General features: G+C 41.0%; 1 long non-coding RNA gene across 11 annotated transcripts in view; it reads left to right on the top strand.

The window, feature by feature from the left end:
• LOC141422604 (uncharacterized) overlaps positions 1–13746 on the top strand; it is a 182860-nt gene extending 169114 nt beyond the window's left edge. For 9 of the 11 annotated variants that reach the window (XR_012447297.1, XR_012447287.1, XR_012447295.1 and 6 more), the window contains 2 exons: positions 619–800; positions 7216–13746. This is a non-coding gene — a long non-coding RNA (uncharacterized lncRNA). The remainder of the gene's footprint in view (positions 1–618; positions 801–7215) is intronic. The other 2 variants (XR_012447305.1, XR_012447296.1) reach the window with 1 other exon arrangement.
• The last annotated feature ends 1046 nt before the right edge of the window (positions 13747–14792 follow it).

The following is a 14792-nucleotide window of genomic DNA, read 5'->3' as shown; positions in this document are numbered from 1 at the left end:
ATCTATGTCTGTTTTCCCACATGTGCATCCTATGGGTGTGAGCATTTTTATTGACATGTTTCTTCCTTTCTCCTCTATTACTTTGAACAAATTTTGTTGAAGATTAATTTACAATTTAGTCTTCAGGCAACACCATATTCAGATGGGACCATGATGAATTGGAGGACAAATGAACCCAGCCCAGAGGTTAAAGTGGTGGCCCATTTCCCAGAGAGGGTAGCAATGACTTTGGGACATTATATCTCCTCCTTCTGAGGAGAGGAATGAGAATGTCTTCATTTCTAATAAAAGAGGTTTGCATCTTGCTAAATTGAGAGGTGTGTTCTTGGGGTTTGAACACGAGAAGGGAATGTGAGGGAGAAAAGCAATCACAGGATAGTTTGCGCTGGTTATTACACTGCTATCACTCAATCCCAAACCCACCATCCTCTGATCTGTGAGGCAGAACTGTGCCTTGCAAACCCCACTCTTGCTTTGCTGCTTAGCTCCCTGGTGGCTCTGCTGACTGGGAGTGTGCAGACTCTTGTTTCTGTGTTGAGACATCCATCTTCACCTTGGCAATGGCAGTTCTATCCAGTCACAGGATTTGATAGCACTTTTCATTCCCCGCCCTCACAGATCCTGAGAACAGCCTGGTTGCAGTGCCATCAGCACTGATGTCCAGGATGCCCTTCTCAGAGCCCTGGGACCCAGTCCCACAGGGACCTCTTCTGATCTCCGATACTCCAGCCCAGCCAAGCGGCATGCAAGGCTCTCTCCTCCAAGCTGCAAAGAATTCCAGTTTCTGTCCACCCACCCAGGTGAGAGAGGGGCTTCCTGCTGTTGCCATACCCATGATACCTCGCTGTTTCTGTTTGGCCTTTTCATTTCAACTAGTCAGCATTTCTAGAAATCACACTTTCCCTGTCAAACCAACTAGTGTGGTCTCTACCTCCTGTCTGCACATTTTGGCTTTGCAGTTTTTACTTCCCTTCCTGACTCACATGGAACCGAGGCCATAAAGGATGTAAAGTCCTTTTAGCATTTTCTTTGACCTCCTTTTGGAATGTAGAAACATACATTCTTTTATTATTTTAGACTTCATCACTAATATTTAACATGAATAGTAGACATTGTGTTTTTCTAACTCTAGATCTTGACTTTCTAAATCTAGAGGTGACTAATATTTCTATTTTTTTCTTAAACAAGTAGGATGGTTTAACTTCCTTCTGGATTCATCCGTCTTTTATGATATTGCTGTCTATTATATTCTGATTTTAAACAACATCCAAGGCTGGGGATATAGCTCAGTGGTTTAGTGTTTGCCTCGCATTCATGACACCCTGAATTCAATCCCTGGTACCACAAAACAACAACAACAACAAAAAAAAAACCCAACCTCCAACTAGCTGTTGCTATTAACTGTACCAGCCAATAAATATCAGATTTATCAGTGCATTTTATTGATTTCTGTGATCAACATTGTCAACTCTTTTTGTATGTCAGAAATCATCTTTATTGAGCTTTTCATTTGTATGAAAATGTAGCTAGAATTTAGGTTTATGTTGTGGCAATTGTTTTTCCCTGGTCTCTGGCATCTTTTACTGCTTCTTAGAAATCCACTGTCAGTTGAGTTATTACTCCTTTTAGCTCACGTTTTCTTTTCCTGTTAGATGGTGACAGATTTTTCTCATATCTCTTGCTGTTCTGCAGTTTTATGATCATGTGTCTAGGTGCTCTTATTTATACCTCTCTAGTTTCAGTCTACTTAAAATGTGGAGGTACGTTTTTCCTCTCTTCTGGAAAACTTTCAGCCATTTTTGTTTGAATATTGCCTCTCCATCTTTCTCTTTTACCCTCTTCCTGGAGAATTATTATTAGATACTTATTTCTCATTCTATTCTCCAGTCTCTTATCTTTTGTACTTTATATTTTATCTTTCTGACCTGAATTTTAGGTGACTTCCTTAGTCCTAATTCACTTCTCTTCTCTTCAATCACATGCAACTTACAATTAAGCCCACAGGTATTGAGGCTTCATTTCTATATTTCTGGCATAGATTTTTTTTTTTTACTCCTTTCCCCATACTTTTTTCTTATAGTATACATTTCTTTCTTTATCCCTAAATATTGTCATTATATATGGAATCTTTACATGTTATTTTGTCTCCAGTTCTTAAAGAGGAAACATTCTGTTTTTCCGTTTGCTCTTTTGGAATTGTTTCCTGATGTGATTTGGAGTCTGTTTCATGTTTAGAAAGGGTTCTTTTCCACTATGGTCTCCTAAGCTATTGCTTAAGGGAATACTCCCCCAGTCCACAGTTTGCTACTTTTTACATACCACTAGGAAACTTCCTGGCCTATCATTGGCCAGAATGGAGTCACATGTCTACTTCTAAGTCAATCATTGCAAGGGGGAGGGATTATCCTCAGACCAAACATGCTTACTGTGGTCAAGCAGAAGATAGGTCAACTTCCTCTTATATGGGCTGAGGGGGGAAGGAGTGAATGCTTAGAAAAATCAGGGTTCTTTAGAAAGAAAGAAATGGATATACACACTTGATACTGTAACACTCCTAGAAATGTCAGATTTACAAAGACTCTAAGATTGAACAACCCTGTAGAGAATGCTGCAAGGCATGTGGAAGGAGAAAGGAATGAGAATGATTGAAAACAAGAAGAAACAAAAACCTACAATAAGGACCAATCTTTGGTGAGACATTTTGGTGCAGTATCATTTATGTTTTCCAGATATGCCTCACATTTTTGGGAAAGGCAATTTGGTTTTTATTGTTGGGTGTGGAGTAGCACTATCCATACCACTGTGTGTTTTTGTCTTTTCTGCCCTTTTTCTTGCAGAAAAATAAAAACAAATGTAAAAGCAATTCAATGAAGAAAATGTGAGTAAAATGATTTCTCAATTTCAGTTCTGACAAAAGACTTAGGGTTAACAACTGGAATTCATCTGTGAGTATGCTGTGATCCTTTGAAGGACTCAAATAATTCCAAGAGGAAAGCTGTATTTACAGTATTGACACAGAGCTGCACTTTGTGCCTGGTCACACACATAGTAAACTGTAGGGAACTCAGCGTCTGACTCTTCTTCTAACACTATTCCCAGCCACACAATTTTGGCAATGTCTCTTCTATGATTTGGCCAACAAAGCTATGACTGCAGTAGCAGAATCCTTTGGGTTGCCCCCAAAATATGTGAAGTCTTGATAAGATTGTTCTACCTTCCTTTGTCCAGTCAGTATTTGATAAGCACCTACTATGTGTCAGGCATTCTGCTAGGTGCTGAGCACATGACAGGTAACCAACAAAGTCTCTGTCTTCATTGGATCTTACGAGGCACCAACTCTCCTCAGAAGGAGATGGAAACATTGCACCAGGCTTTACGTACATTTAAATCTATGGACATTTGAATTTTTCATTATTCATGGACATATTTGCCGCCTTGTTAAAAAGAAAAAGCCATACTGACCTAGTCCTAGGTCCTGAGATACCCAGAATCCAGTATTCTAGATCTCTAGCCTCTCCATTTGCTTGTGCAGCTTCTTCCTGCCATTCTCTTACTTGGTCATGCAAGAGATGTTAGATCAGATGGCAGGGAAGACTTCTCTGCAAAGGTGACAGTTAGACTGAAACCTGAGGTTCAGGGGAAGAATGGTGTATTGGTGTGAAGTTGACCAAAGCAAGAAGAGTGTTCTAGAGAGAGGGAGTAGTACCTGTAAAGAACCTGAGATGGGAAAGAGCTTATGATAAGCCACCTTTCCTTCTTATATTAAAGCCATTGGTTTCCCCAACTTCAATCCATCAACCCCTCAACCTTCTCATCTCATAGGGAATGTTGGCTTTCTCTTGTGTCCTGTCTCCTTTAATTACTTTCTCCTCTTGCATTCTTTCTTGTGTCATTTCACCTCCCACCTTTTCTGTCTTCTTCTTGTTTCGTTCTTGAGTTTTAAGTCTGCTTGACATTTGGTTAATTTTTGACCATAATGTGAAATCTGTTTATTTTATGAACATGCATATAATCTTTACTGGTTTTCCTGTAAACTGGCTTTTAAATACCACACTGTAAACTTGTAACCATTTCATATCTAAACCCTCTGAAGAATTAGCACTTGTTCATCATGATGGAGTTTGCAAGGTGGGCTTTACATATGTCTTATTTAATTCCAGCCCCAGCCTTTCAGCACGTTCTCATGAGGAACCAGGCTGGCAAGGACATTGTTAGCCTCTAAAAAGCTCATACTGCTGAGACTGACACCCATGTCTTCTGACTCCAAATCAAATGCTCTTACCAAACCAGTTTTGTGCACTTTTTTTCACAAATAATAGCATTGCCCTGAATAAAGACTGCAGATTTAATTTGAACAATTACAGGACATCTTACACAAAGCTTATATTGAGTAGGGCTCAGAATCTCAATTGATTTTGAGGACTGAGAACTCTTTTTAGATCAATTACCCTTTTTGGTGGCATGGATAGAATAGATTATACAACTCAACTTTACCCCCACTCCCACTCTATCCTACAGAAGTAGAGTCATTTCTATTTGTTCAAACAGGTTTTCTTGTTGTTGCTCAGTTGATTCTCTGGATTTTTAGATTAGGAGTCAACAAATTTCTTCTATAAAGGACCGTACTAATAAATATTTTGGTTTTGTGCATACATTCAACTCAGCCATTGTACTGTGAAAGTAGCCATTGACCAGACCACGTGTAAACAAGTTAGCATGGCTGAGTTTCATTAAAACATTACAGAAACAGGCAGCTAGCAACCCATTACATTATAGAACTTTCCACTGTGGTGCCACTCAGAAAGTTTTGGACTTTGAAGCATTTCAGAGTTTGGATTTTCAGATTAGGGCTGTTCGATTGCATTGTCTTTCCCAGTCTTAATGCCAAAGACTCTGTTAACTGAACCATCTGTTGGCACTTGGACTGCTCTTCCAAAAAGATAATGGAATACAAGTTCACTTTTTCTGCACAGGTCATTTGATTAAACACTCTTCAGTGTAAAACGAGGGTCTTGCCTTGCACTTGGCACTTGCTTAACATCAGCAAAAGCTTCCTGAAAGTAAGAAGCATGGATCCTTCTCTGCCCACTCCATGCTGAATGGTTTATTTGTTTGAGGTATCAGTTTCTTGCTTTGGGCGTGGAGTTCATGCTTATTTCCAAAGAGATCCTGTCCAACCCATGCAACCCCACCGACCGACACAGGTGCTTCCTCCCCGGGCAGCGCCTGGGAGGCAGAGCTACGTGACACTCATTTCTAGAAGAAATCTGAAGTAATGTGTAAGATTCCAACACTGTCCATCGTTCAGGAGTCACTGTGCAGCAGAGACCAATTTTAAGGACCTTGCTAAAGAGAAACCTCTCCCAGGTCTGCAGCTATTAGAAAACTCTGAACCTCTTCAAAATAGGTTGAAAACAGTCACTTCTTTAAAAGATGTGCTTGGTTGAGGAAAATGGATCTACCACAAGTCCTTTGCTCTCAGAGGCAACTGCAAGGTGGTCCCTTGCTCAGAGAAGTGAGTTGTGGTGATGAGAACCTCTCAGCTCCGGTAATGCTCGTCAGGAGTCTTGGGGGACAGTCAGAAGGTGCTGAGGCCTGTGTTTCCCCTGCTTTCTGGGCTGTGAGTGCAGTGACCCGTGAGTAATAGCAGTGCAGCCCACTCAACAGCAAGTAGGAGGACAGGAAAAGTCAAACCACAGAGTGGGCTTCTAGCTGCATGCCGCGGTGTCTGTCCTTCCACCCAGAGGGGGCTCAGAAGGCCCAGGGGAGGAAGACAAGGCTAGGTGTCAACTCAAAGGTCCCTGTCACGGTTTCCGTGGTAAACCATGGGTTTTCCAGACCTCTCATTCCAGGGCCCACCCACAATGGCCACCATCCTCCACGCCCTTCTGACCAAGTGCAGGTCCCTCTCCCATTGCTATCTCTCGTGGACGGAGTGGACAGTGGGCAACTTTTTATTGAAAAGGGAAAGTAAGTGGGGAGTTGGATTTTGATTTGTGAGAGATTCAGGACAAAAATAAAGAATCAATAAAAAGCAGGGGATGCAGGCACTTTTTTTTTTTTAAGATGGCATTTTGGACACCCTTCCATAGTGCCTGGTCCTGTGATGCACATTTTCCTGTCCTTATCTTTCCAAGCTTCCTACTGTGATGATGTGGTGGTACCACTGCCACACAGGCATTTGACAGAGGAGGGAATTGGTGTCTAGAGGTCTGAGACCCCTATGGCATCAGGGACTGAATTCAGGTTTAGCTGAATCATCAGTCTGTTCTTATTCTGGCACTGCCATATATAGTCATTTGGAAAATTCTGTCTAAAATGGCTATTTCATAGGAACTAACTATTCCTGTTGGGCTAGCATTTCTTCATTTATCCAGCGAAGCTTGGCAGAGCACCTGCTTGATAGAACCCAAGATGGCTAAGGTCTGCCCCATCTGGAGGCACCTGTGGTATGTGGTGCAATTAGAAAGAGTCAGGCCAGGGCAAAGGGAACTTTGAGGAGAGTGCCTCAGTTTACCTGCAGCCCCCGGGGCTGCTTCATGCCATGATGACATTTCAACTACTTTCAAAGAACAAGTGGGGTCTCACACAAAACAGTAAAGAGGCAAGGTAACTCCTGGTAGAGGAACTGGCAAGGTCAGGTCCAGAATAGAGGTTCAAGGAGTTTTGAAAACTAGCACTTCCATGCTCAATGGAAGCAGGACTTGCACATCCAGACCCAAGAATAAAGTGGTCTCAGTGCCACACATAGCTGCTGAGCTCCATACAGAAGGCATGTGATGTCTTCGACGTTTCATTGAGCTGATATTTGACATTGTGGACTTGAAGGGAAGAGAGTAAAGTGACATAGGTGCATTCATGGGATCAGCCTTAGAGTGATTGCTCCCTGCGGAGGCATGGAAGATGCAGCGGGGCTGGATGGGCAGGGAGATGAGTGAGCGCCATGAGAGCTGTGAGGGGCTGGAAGCAGTGGAGGGCATGGATAGAATGACACGGTCTTAGTTACTGAATGCATTGGGGGAGGAGGAAAAGGAGGACATTTTGGCTTCTGCCTCAGCCATACCATCTCAGTTCCACACTAGAAAGGACCCTTTGTCTTACTGAGTGTGTGCATATCCTCTAAGTGACTTTTCAGGTGAACATTATCTAAGGGAAAGGTGATGGGTTTTTAAGTGCCTATATTTATGCGCTCATTTCTGTCGTTTGTCTCTCTAGCATAAATCTGCCAGTAGAGCTAACCCCGGTGAGAGCCATGGTGGAAGTTGGAAGCCATTGAAGAGACGATATTCAGCTATCAAAGATGGCATCACCTTTCCTTTCTGTCTTTTCTCCTCCTGGCCTTTGTCTGGGCTCCCTGTGTCAGGGTACAGCAATCTGGAGCTCACAGTTTGGCAGAAAATAAATACATTTGTCACCTAATAAAAATGAGGAAATGTACGTCCTGGACAACTGAAGTTCAAAACCTTCTAGGACATCTGAACCACCGAGAGTTTAATGATGCCTTCATAGAGCATAGGGGTATTGAAGGTAGAGGAAGAAGGCAAATTTAGATGACTTTCTTAATTTGAATACCTTGGGCAAAATTGAGTTAAAGTTTCCTGGGACTAATTGTTTTTATTTTATAATTTTTCCTTAAATTTTGTTTTGCATTTTTTTCACTAGCTGTGTCAAGAAAGCCTAGCTCAAATGGACTACTGATACATCTGGGCCCAGGCCTATGAGGCCCCTACATAGCAATCCCAAATAGGGCAAACTGGGATTCAAAGTCCCACTCCACTACTTACTGGTGTGGTGATTCTAGGTATTAAGTAGCCCAACCATCCTTTGCCTCGGTCTTCAAACAGAATAAAAATACAAGGACAGTTGCTCTGAGTACCAAGTGTTATAAAGAATATAAAAAACGTAACACAGCGCCTGGCACACAGTCAACACAGAATAAAATGTCAGTTTTTGGCTGTGTCATCAATCCACAGAGAGCAGTCATATGCAGTGGCCTTTGGATGCATTGGGAGGCACACAAGGGTTTCATGGTCCTGCAGAACTGCCTGACTTGGTTTATCTTTAGAGACAAGAGTATCTGCATGGAGTTCATTGTGTTCATGAAACAGACTGGACCAATGTCTGCTGTAGCAGTCTTCCAATCAGAACTGGACATCTGGCAGGGCTCCTTTTAGCTCATGCTTTAACAGTGCATTCTGGGAGACACTGAGCCTTTAAGAAATTTACAATAACCCTAAGCACTCCCCACATCCTCCACCCGCCACTAAACTCTGGGCTTGCCCCACCTTTGTGTGCAGACTAGAGGTTATCCTTTGGTGATGCTAGACCAGTGTAACTGCCCACATCCACTAAGGGGGAAAGTGACCAGGCAGAGGCCAGGTTCCTGGGGCTTTCCCTGCTGCAGAAAGAATTGTGGTCCTCACACACCAAGTCCAGAGAAATGAAGAGTCCCTTTCTTTATCTGCCTCCTGAGGGTGAGGGTTAGTCTGATAATGTCTATGGAAGAGAATAGTCTCAGGTTCTGTTTTTTGTGTGTGTGTGTGTGTGTGGCACTGGGATTTGAACTCAGGAGCTCATGCTTGTTAGGCAGGTACTCTTATAGTTTGAGTCACTCTGCCAGTCCATTTTTTTTTTAACATAATCCTCATTTCTATTACTTCTCCCAAACTGTGACACCAGCATACACCATAGACTCCAGCAGAGAGAGAGAGAAAGGGGAACCTTCAGCACTGACCTGATACCCAGCTCCTCTCTTGGTGCCATATGCCATGGCTGGAAAGTCCCACAAGTCTGTCTTTTAATCAACTCTCCATTACACTTACAGTGAGGTGTCACTATGAAATACAGATGGGGGACAAAAAAATTTTTTTTAGTGGGGAGAATATATAGGAATTTGAAAGTACTTACACACCCAAACTGCCCAAAATATCCACTTCATTTCAGTTTTTAAATCAGCATTTAAGGAAAACCAATGTCCATGGAGCACCAAGGACTTGACAAATTCAGTCTTTCCTAGTGCCCTACACAGGGGTTCTAGTAGCTTCACAGGTGAGGGAACATGTGTCTAAGTACACAGAGCTCAGAAATAAAAATCTCAAAAAGGCTTTGAAACTGTCTCCAAAGCTTATACTAACTTCGAAACTCTGCCTGACCCATACTACTGAGCTCACTCAGCACCCTTAAGTCAGAAGACTTATCTCCCCAGGAAAACCATAAAGCAAATTCCTTTTAACAGTGAACTTGTCTCATAGCATAGGGCTGGGAAACACAGGGCACTTGAGAGGCACACCACAGAGTCATTCTGGACAGTAATGGAAAACAGCATATCCTGTCCACGCTCCACTGGTTGCGTCCTTAAAGATTTAGGGGGCCGGGTGTGTAGCACAGTGTAGCTCCAGTTCCTGGGTTCAATCCCCTAATTCCCAGCACCACACACATACATAAAAGATTTTTAACATTTAAAAAATTGAATGAGACTAGGATATTTTGTAAAGTGAATTTCATTTGGATTGACTGTAGCTAACAAGGCTTTAGCAAAATTTCGTTTCTGTGAAAGTAATAAAAACTGGAGTCTACTGGGATGGTGGAGTGGCTCAAATGGTAGAGTGACTGCATAGCAAGCGTGAGGCCCTGAGTTCAAACCCCAGTATCACTAAAAAGGAAAAAAAAAAGGAATCTATTGATAGATTCCATTTTCTCTCTCTCTCATTCTATACATGTATCTATGTATACATTCATATATGTATATGTATATAGAGAGAAATAGATAGACAGGATTTGTGTGTAGTGTGTGTAGTCTGTAATGCAAACATTAATAGGCAATTTGCAGAGAATCATAGTGACTGACTAGAGTTGCATATTCAGCCTTCTGCATCATATAATGTGTGTCATCTGTTAGTGCTGCCACTGAGTAGATTTTTCTAAGTGACCTTTAAAAAGTACTGGCTTTTAATATACACAAATAAGAATAAAGAAGAAAAAAAAGGGAGAACAAAAATGATGAAAACAACCCGACTGAATTCCTACAGCTGCTCTTTCCCCTTCTTGTTCTTGAAATAACTAGATATATTATTTTAAGTTTTGTTTTTTTAGGGAGAGAGGCTGATTTTTTAAAATACTGAAAAAAGTATAAATAAGAAAACAAGCAATCATCCATAATGCCACTACCTGAAAACATCTGTCTTAATTGCTATTGATTTGTGTTGGTAGACAATAGATGGTAGGGCCCGTCTTCCTCCTTTACTTATCTTCACAGACTGACCTTGGCTATTTTGGCACATTTAATAATCAGTTGTATTTTCAAAAAATCCTGTGAGGATTTTGACTGACGAAGCAATTCTACAGTAATTTGGGTAGAAACAATCGTTTCATAATAGAATCCTTCCATCCATGAATATGGTATAGCTCTCCACTGTTCAAGTCTTCTTTTATTTCATATTTAATTAAAGGTTTCTTTAGAAAGATTTTGAAATTTTTTTCTTATATTCTTATTTTTTAAAACAATTTCAAACTGAATCTTTTCTTAATAAGTTTTATTTTTATATCTTAAGCTTCTGTTTTCTCAATATTTATTTATTTAACTGCAGTACTGGGGTTTGAACTCAGGGCCTACATTTTGAGCCACTCCACCAGCCCCTTTTTTCTGATAGGTTTTTTTGAGATAGGGTCTCGAGAACTCTTTGTCTTCGAACTGCAATTTTCCTGATCTCTGCCTCCTGAGTAGCTAGGATTACAGGTGTGAGCCACGGGTGCCTAGTAATTTTTAAATTTGTTTTTTTGCTCTCTATTTGTTTAATGTATTTTAATTTTCCTATTCTATATTTTTTTATTTAAATGGTTCATGTATTTTAATCTCTTTTATTTGTAATTGCATTTAAGATATATAATACCATGTAACATGGGCTAGTTTTGAAGGGTCATGGTTAGTAGCAAAAAATCCATTTTTTTTAAATAGTAAATTTACTTTAATATACTTGGAATTTTTGCCACAGTTATATAGAAAGATTCTGAAAACCAAGATAAAAATTACACGTGCAATTACATAGGGCAGAATAGAATTAAGGCAGAAGTTCCTCAGGGAAGCAGTGCTAAGTAAGAATCACTTGTGTAATAACTTCCATACATCAGAATCCTTTTGTTTCTGTGAAAGTACTGGGGTTGCATCATCTTCTTTTTAACTAATTGCAGTTTGATCTATTTTTTGGATTAAAACAAGATTGTCTATTCTCCTTTGATAGTTTCTTCTTCTTTGAACACAGTTTAGGATCCTTTTTTGCTGATTGATTTGGTCAGGAATAAGAAACTGACAGAAGACAATGACTTGTATTTCACTGAAATTTTTGCAAATATGCTCAAATTGGCACCGTGTTGCTATAATAGAAAATTAACGTGTTAAAAATTTAGAATGCAAAATTCTTTCCTCATCAATCTTAATTATACTCATCATATCTTTGTTATAACTAGTCACATAACATAGTTATTGAAAATATGAAAGCAAGTTATATTGATTTTATTACTATCTGTTGTATGCAAACTTGGTTACAGTTCTTAGAAAGTATTTTTTGAAGTAATAAAAATTTATTTCTGCCCTAGACATGCCAGGGGCGTAGATTTTTACATTTTGATAAAAATTTTCAAAACTTAAACTATTTAGTTGTAAATGGAAAAGTCTTCAGAATTCCATTAATTAAAAAACTAAATAAAAATAAATTTAAACATATTCAATGCATAACAGAAAACTTCCCATGAATCAAATCTCAAACAATGGGAAAATACTACAGCACATTTTAGAAGTTATCATTTTGCTGTGCTCATTGCTGACGGGTTGAAAACACAGACAAATACAGGGAAAGATGCAGGAGCTTTGGTGATAACTCATGAGAATTTTGAAGAGATTGTGGGAGTAACTTGTAGAATGGGCACATTCTACAAGCCTGCAGGTAAGGATCTGAACAGAGGTAAGATACAGAGATATGGCTTGGTCAATTTCCTCCAAAGCTGACTCCAGCCTCTTCCTCTGCCTGATCTGTTTCTGATCCATTTGTGACCCTGGTTGGGTCTTTCCTGGGCTTTTGCTTGATCCCTATTGAGCTGACCTGGCTCTGGAAACAGACTCTTGGGTTTAAATTTGTCAGCTTCTGTCCACTTAATGTTAGTGGAACACTGGGCATGTCGTCTACCCTCCCCTGGTATCTCCATTTTTAAAATGGCCATGATAACAGCACTTTAGATTTAATTAATTAGATTTAATAATTAGATTTAATTATTGGTGTTGGTTATCACACGGTAACTGTTCAATGAAGGTTGTTCTGTGTCCTGCTCTGCCTTCCTAATTTCCTCCACCTAGTGGGCCCGTTTTTCCTGTTTGGAACTTGGTGGAAGGTGCCCTGCCACAGTGATGGTGGTGATGGCCTCAGGCTGATTTCCTCACTCAGCTTCTGGAGTCAGAGGCAGACCCCCACTGCTGGGGCTCTGTGGAGATGCTCATTTTACACGGTCAGATAGTTGCAATGAGGACACTACCAGACGAGAAACACTAAGAGTTTATAAATAATTCTAATGCCCACCATTCTTTTCCCTTGCCAGCATTCACCTGAGCCGCCAAGAGACTCTTCTTTCCCTGTGAATGGAGATTTCTTTTTCCACAAAGCCAACTACTCTAATAAAAAATTATTTAAGGCTGAACAAGAAAAATGGAACTTAACGCCAGCTATTCACTTCCTATAAATGCCAAAAAGAAGCCTGAGGTTCATTTTTAAACAAAGGCTGATAATTACGCTAAGTAATTTTTCACATGACACATGGCAACACCATGAGTTGAGCAAGTCTGCGAGGTATAGCACAGGGCTGATTGCCACTTCACAGAGCTGCTGCTGGTGAACCACTGGATCAAGTGACAAACAGTACTCAGGCCATCAGTAGGGCAGATGATAGGCGTCATTATTAAAACGTGGTTATAGATCAAGTGAGATGGGTGGCAATGGGGCTTCCCATCATGAGCATCCAGTAGGGAGGTCAGAGCAAGGGCAGCCATGGATGGGGGGCAGGGGTTGGATGGACAAGATCCCAGAGAACAAGCCACAGTTGAAGCTTCTGCACATCTGATCAAATGTTCAGCATGTCATGAATAAATATGACCTCTGGGGTGTCTCTTCATATTTTGCCTACTTGGATCACAGTAAAGATGTTCTTTTTTTGCCACTTTGTCAACTTATTTTGTTTCAACAACGAGAAGACCCTATGGACTCTGTAGTATAATAGTTGGAACTTTCTCAAGATGGTTAATTCAAAAAGTGAGTTTGGATTAAAGCTGAACTCAGACTTTCATGTAACTGTGATTGAGAAGAGTCAAGATTTAGTGAACTCATTGAGGTCTTGATATAAAAAAAATCTCACTTTAACTTGGAATGTTATGTCAGGTTACACTTGTGCCAATACCAGTTGATATTTTGCTTAGCTCTTTGACGGCTTTTACTAGAAGTGTTTTGGAGCAATGTGTTCCCTGGCAATAGATAACCACCAAATCCAAATGCGGTGAACCACCAAATCCAAATGCCTCCCCGCATTTTTCTTCAGATGCCTAAGGGCATCTCCAGGTCAATTCATCCAAAATCAAACTGCGCTCTCACAGTGCAAGAACCTTCCACCCTAGCTGTTCTTATCTCTGTGGAAGGCCAACCTATCCTTCCGGTTCCTTGGGCCAAGAAATTTTTGTCCCCCTTGATACATGCTCAAATCAGAACAAAATAATGCCTTGCAGTGTGTTGCCATGTGTCAAGTGACATGTTACTTAGATTAATTATCAGTCACTTAACCACACTCCAGTTTGGCAGGGACCCTGGCCTTCCAGTGCATTCACTCAGAATCCAGTCATCCTCACCACCCCCATCATGGCTTCTGGGGCAAGCTACCATCATTTTTGCTTGGATTTCCTGTAGTCCTCTTCTGCCATTGGCATTTTCCCCAGAGTCCTAGCCTGTTTTCAGTCAAGCAGCCAGCTGGATCCCTTTCATATGCAAATGAATTATATCACTACCATTCTCATCTATGGCTGCCCATATCACTCAGCAAAAAAAGATAGGGCCCAGGAGGCCTTGTTTGACTTTTATCTCCCATCCTCAGGTCCTTACTCCCTCCTGCTCCATCAGCTGCCTGCTGTTGCCCCAACAGGTCAGGCACATGTCAGACTTTGGGTCTCTGTCCTTGCTGGTTCCCCTCTAGGAATGTTGTGCCCCCCCAGATAGCTTCTCGACTAACTTCATGTCTTTGCTGAAAACTCCTTTTGCAATGAGATCCTCACATGTCACCCTATTTAACATTGCAATGCCACCAATTGCCAACTCCCCTTGCTCAATTCTTCTGTATATCTCCACAGCACGTACGATTTTCTGACATACTAGGTCACTCGTTATGTTCATCCTCTACTTTCCATCTTCCCTTGCTAGAATATAAGCTCTGTAAGAACAGGATTCTTTGTTTCGTTTATGTCAAGTGTCTACAACAGTGCCTGGCAAACACTCATAAACACTTGTTGACAAATGAAGGAGTGACAGAAACTTTGAGACCGAGTGCTCAAGAAAGAAAGTGTTCGGGGATCCTACGCTCCAGACTAAACGGCAAATATCAGTTTAGCCTGCTAGTTTGCTCAATTTACGCCACCCTCTTGACAGCCTTGGCAAGTGGAAGTGCCTTTTAATATTGAAGTATCCTAGCCTCAGCCCTGGTCTCCTTTACTTTTTTCTCCACCCTCACTCCCTGATGATCTTACTTGACTCGTGGCCTTAGATGTAATC

Source organism: Castor canadensis, chromosome 1 (genome assembly GCF_047511655.1).
Source record: "Castor canadensis chromosome 1, mCasCan1.hap1v2, whole genome shotgun sequence".
Lineage (NCBI taxonomy): Eukaryota > Metazoa > Chordata > Mammalia > Rodentia > Castoridae > Castor > Castor canadensis.
This window is presented reverse-complemented; position numbering and strand designations above follow the sequence as displayed.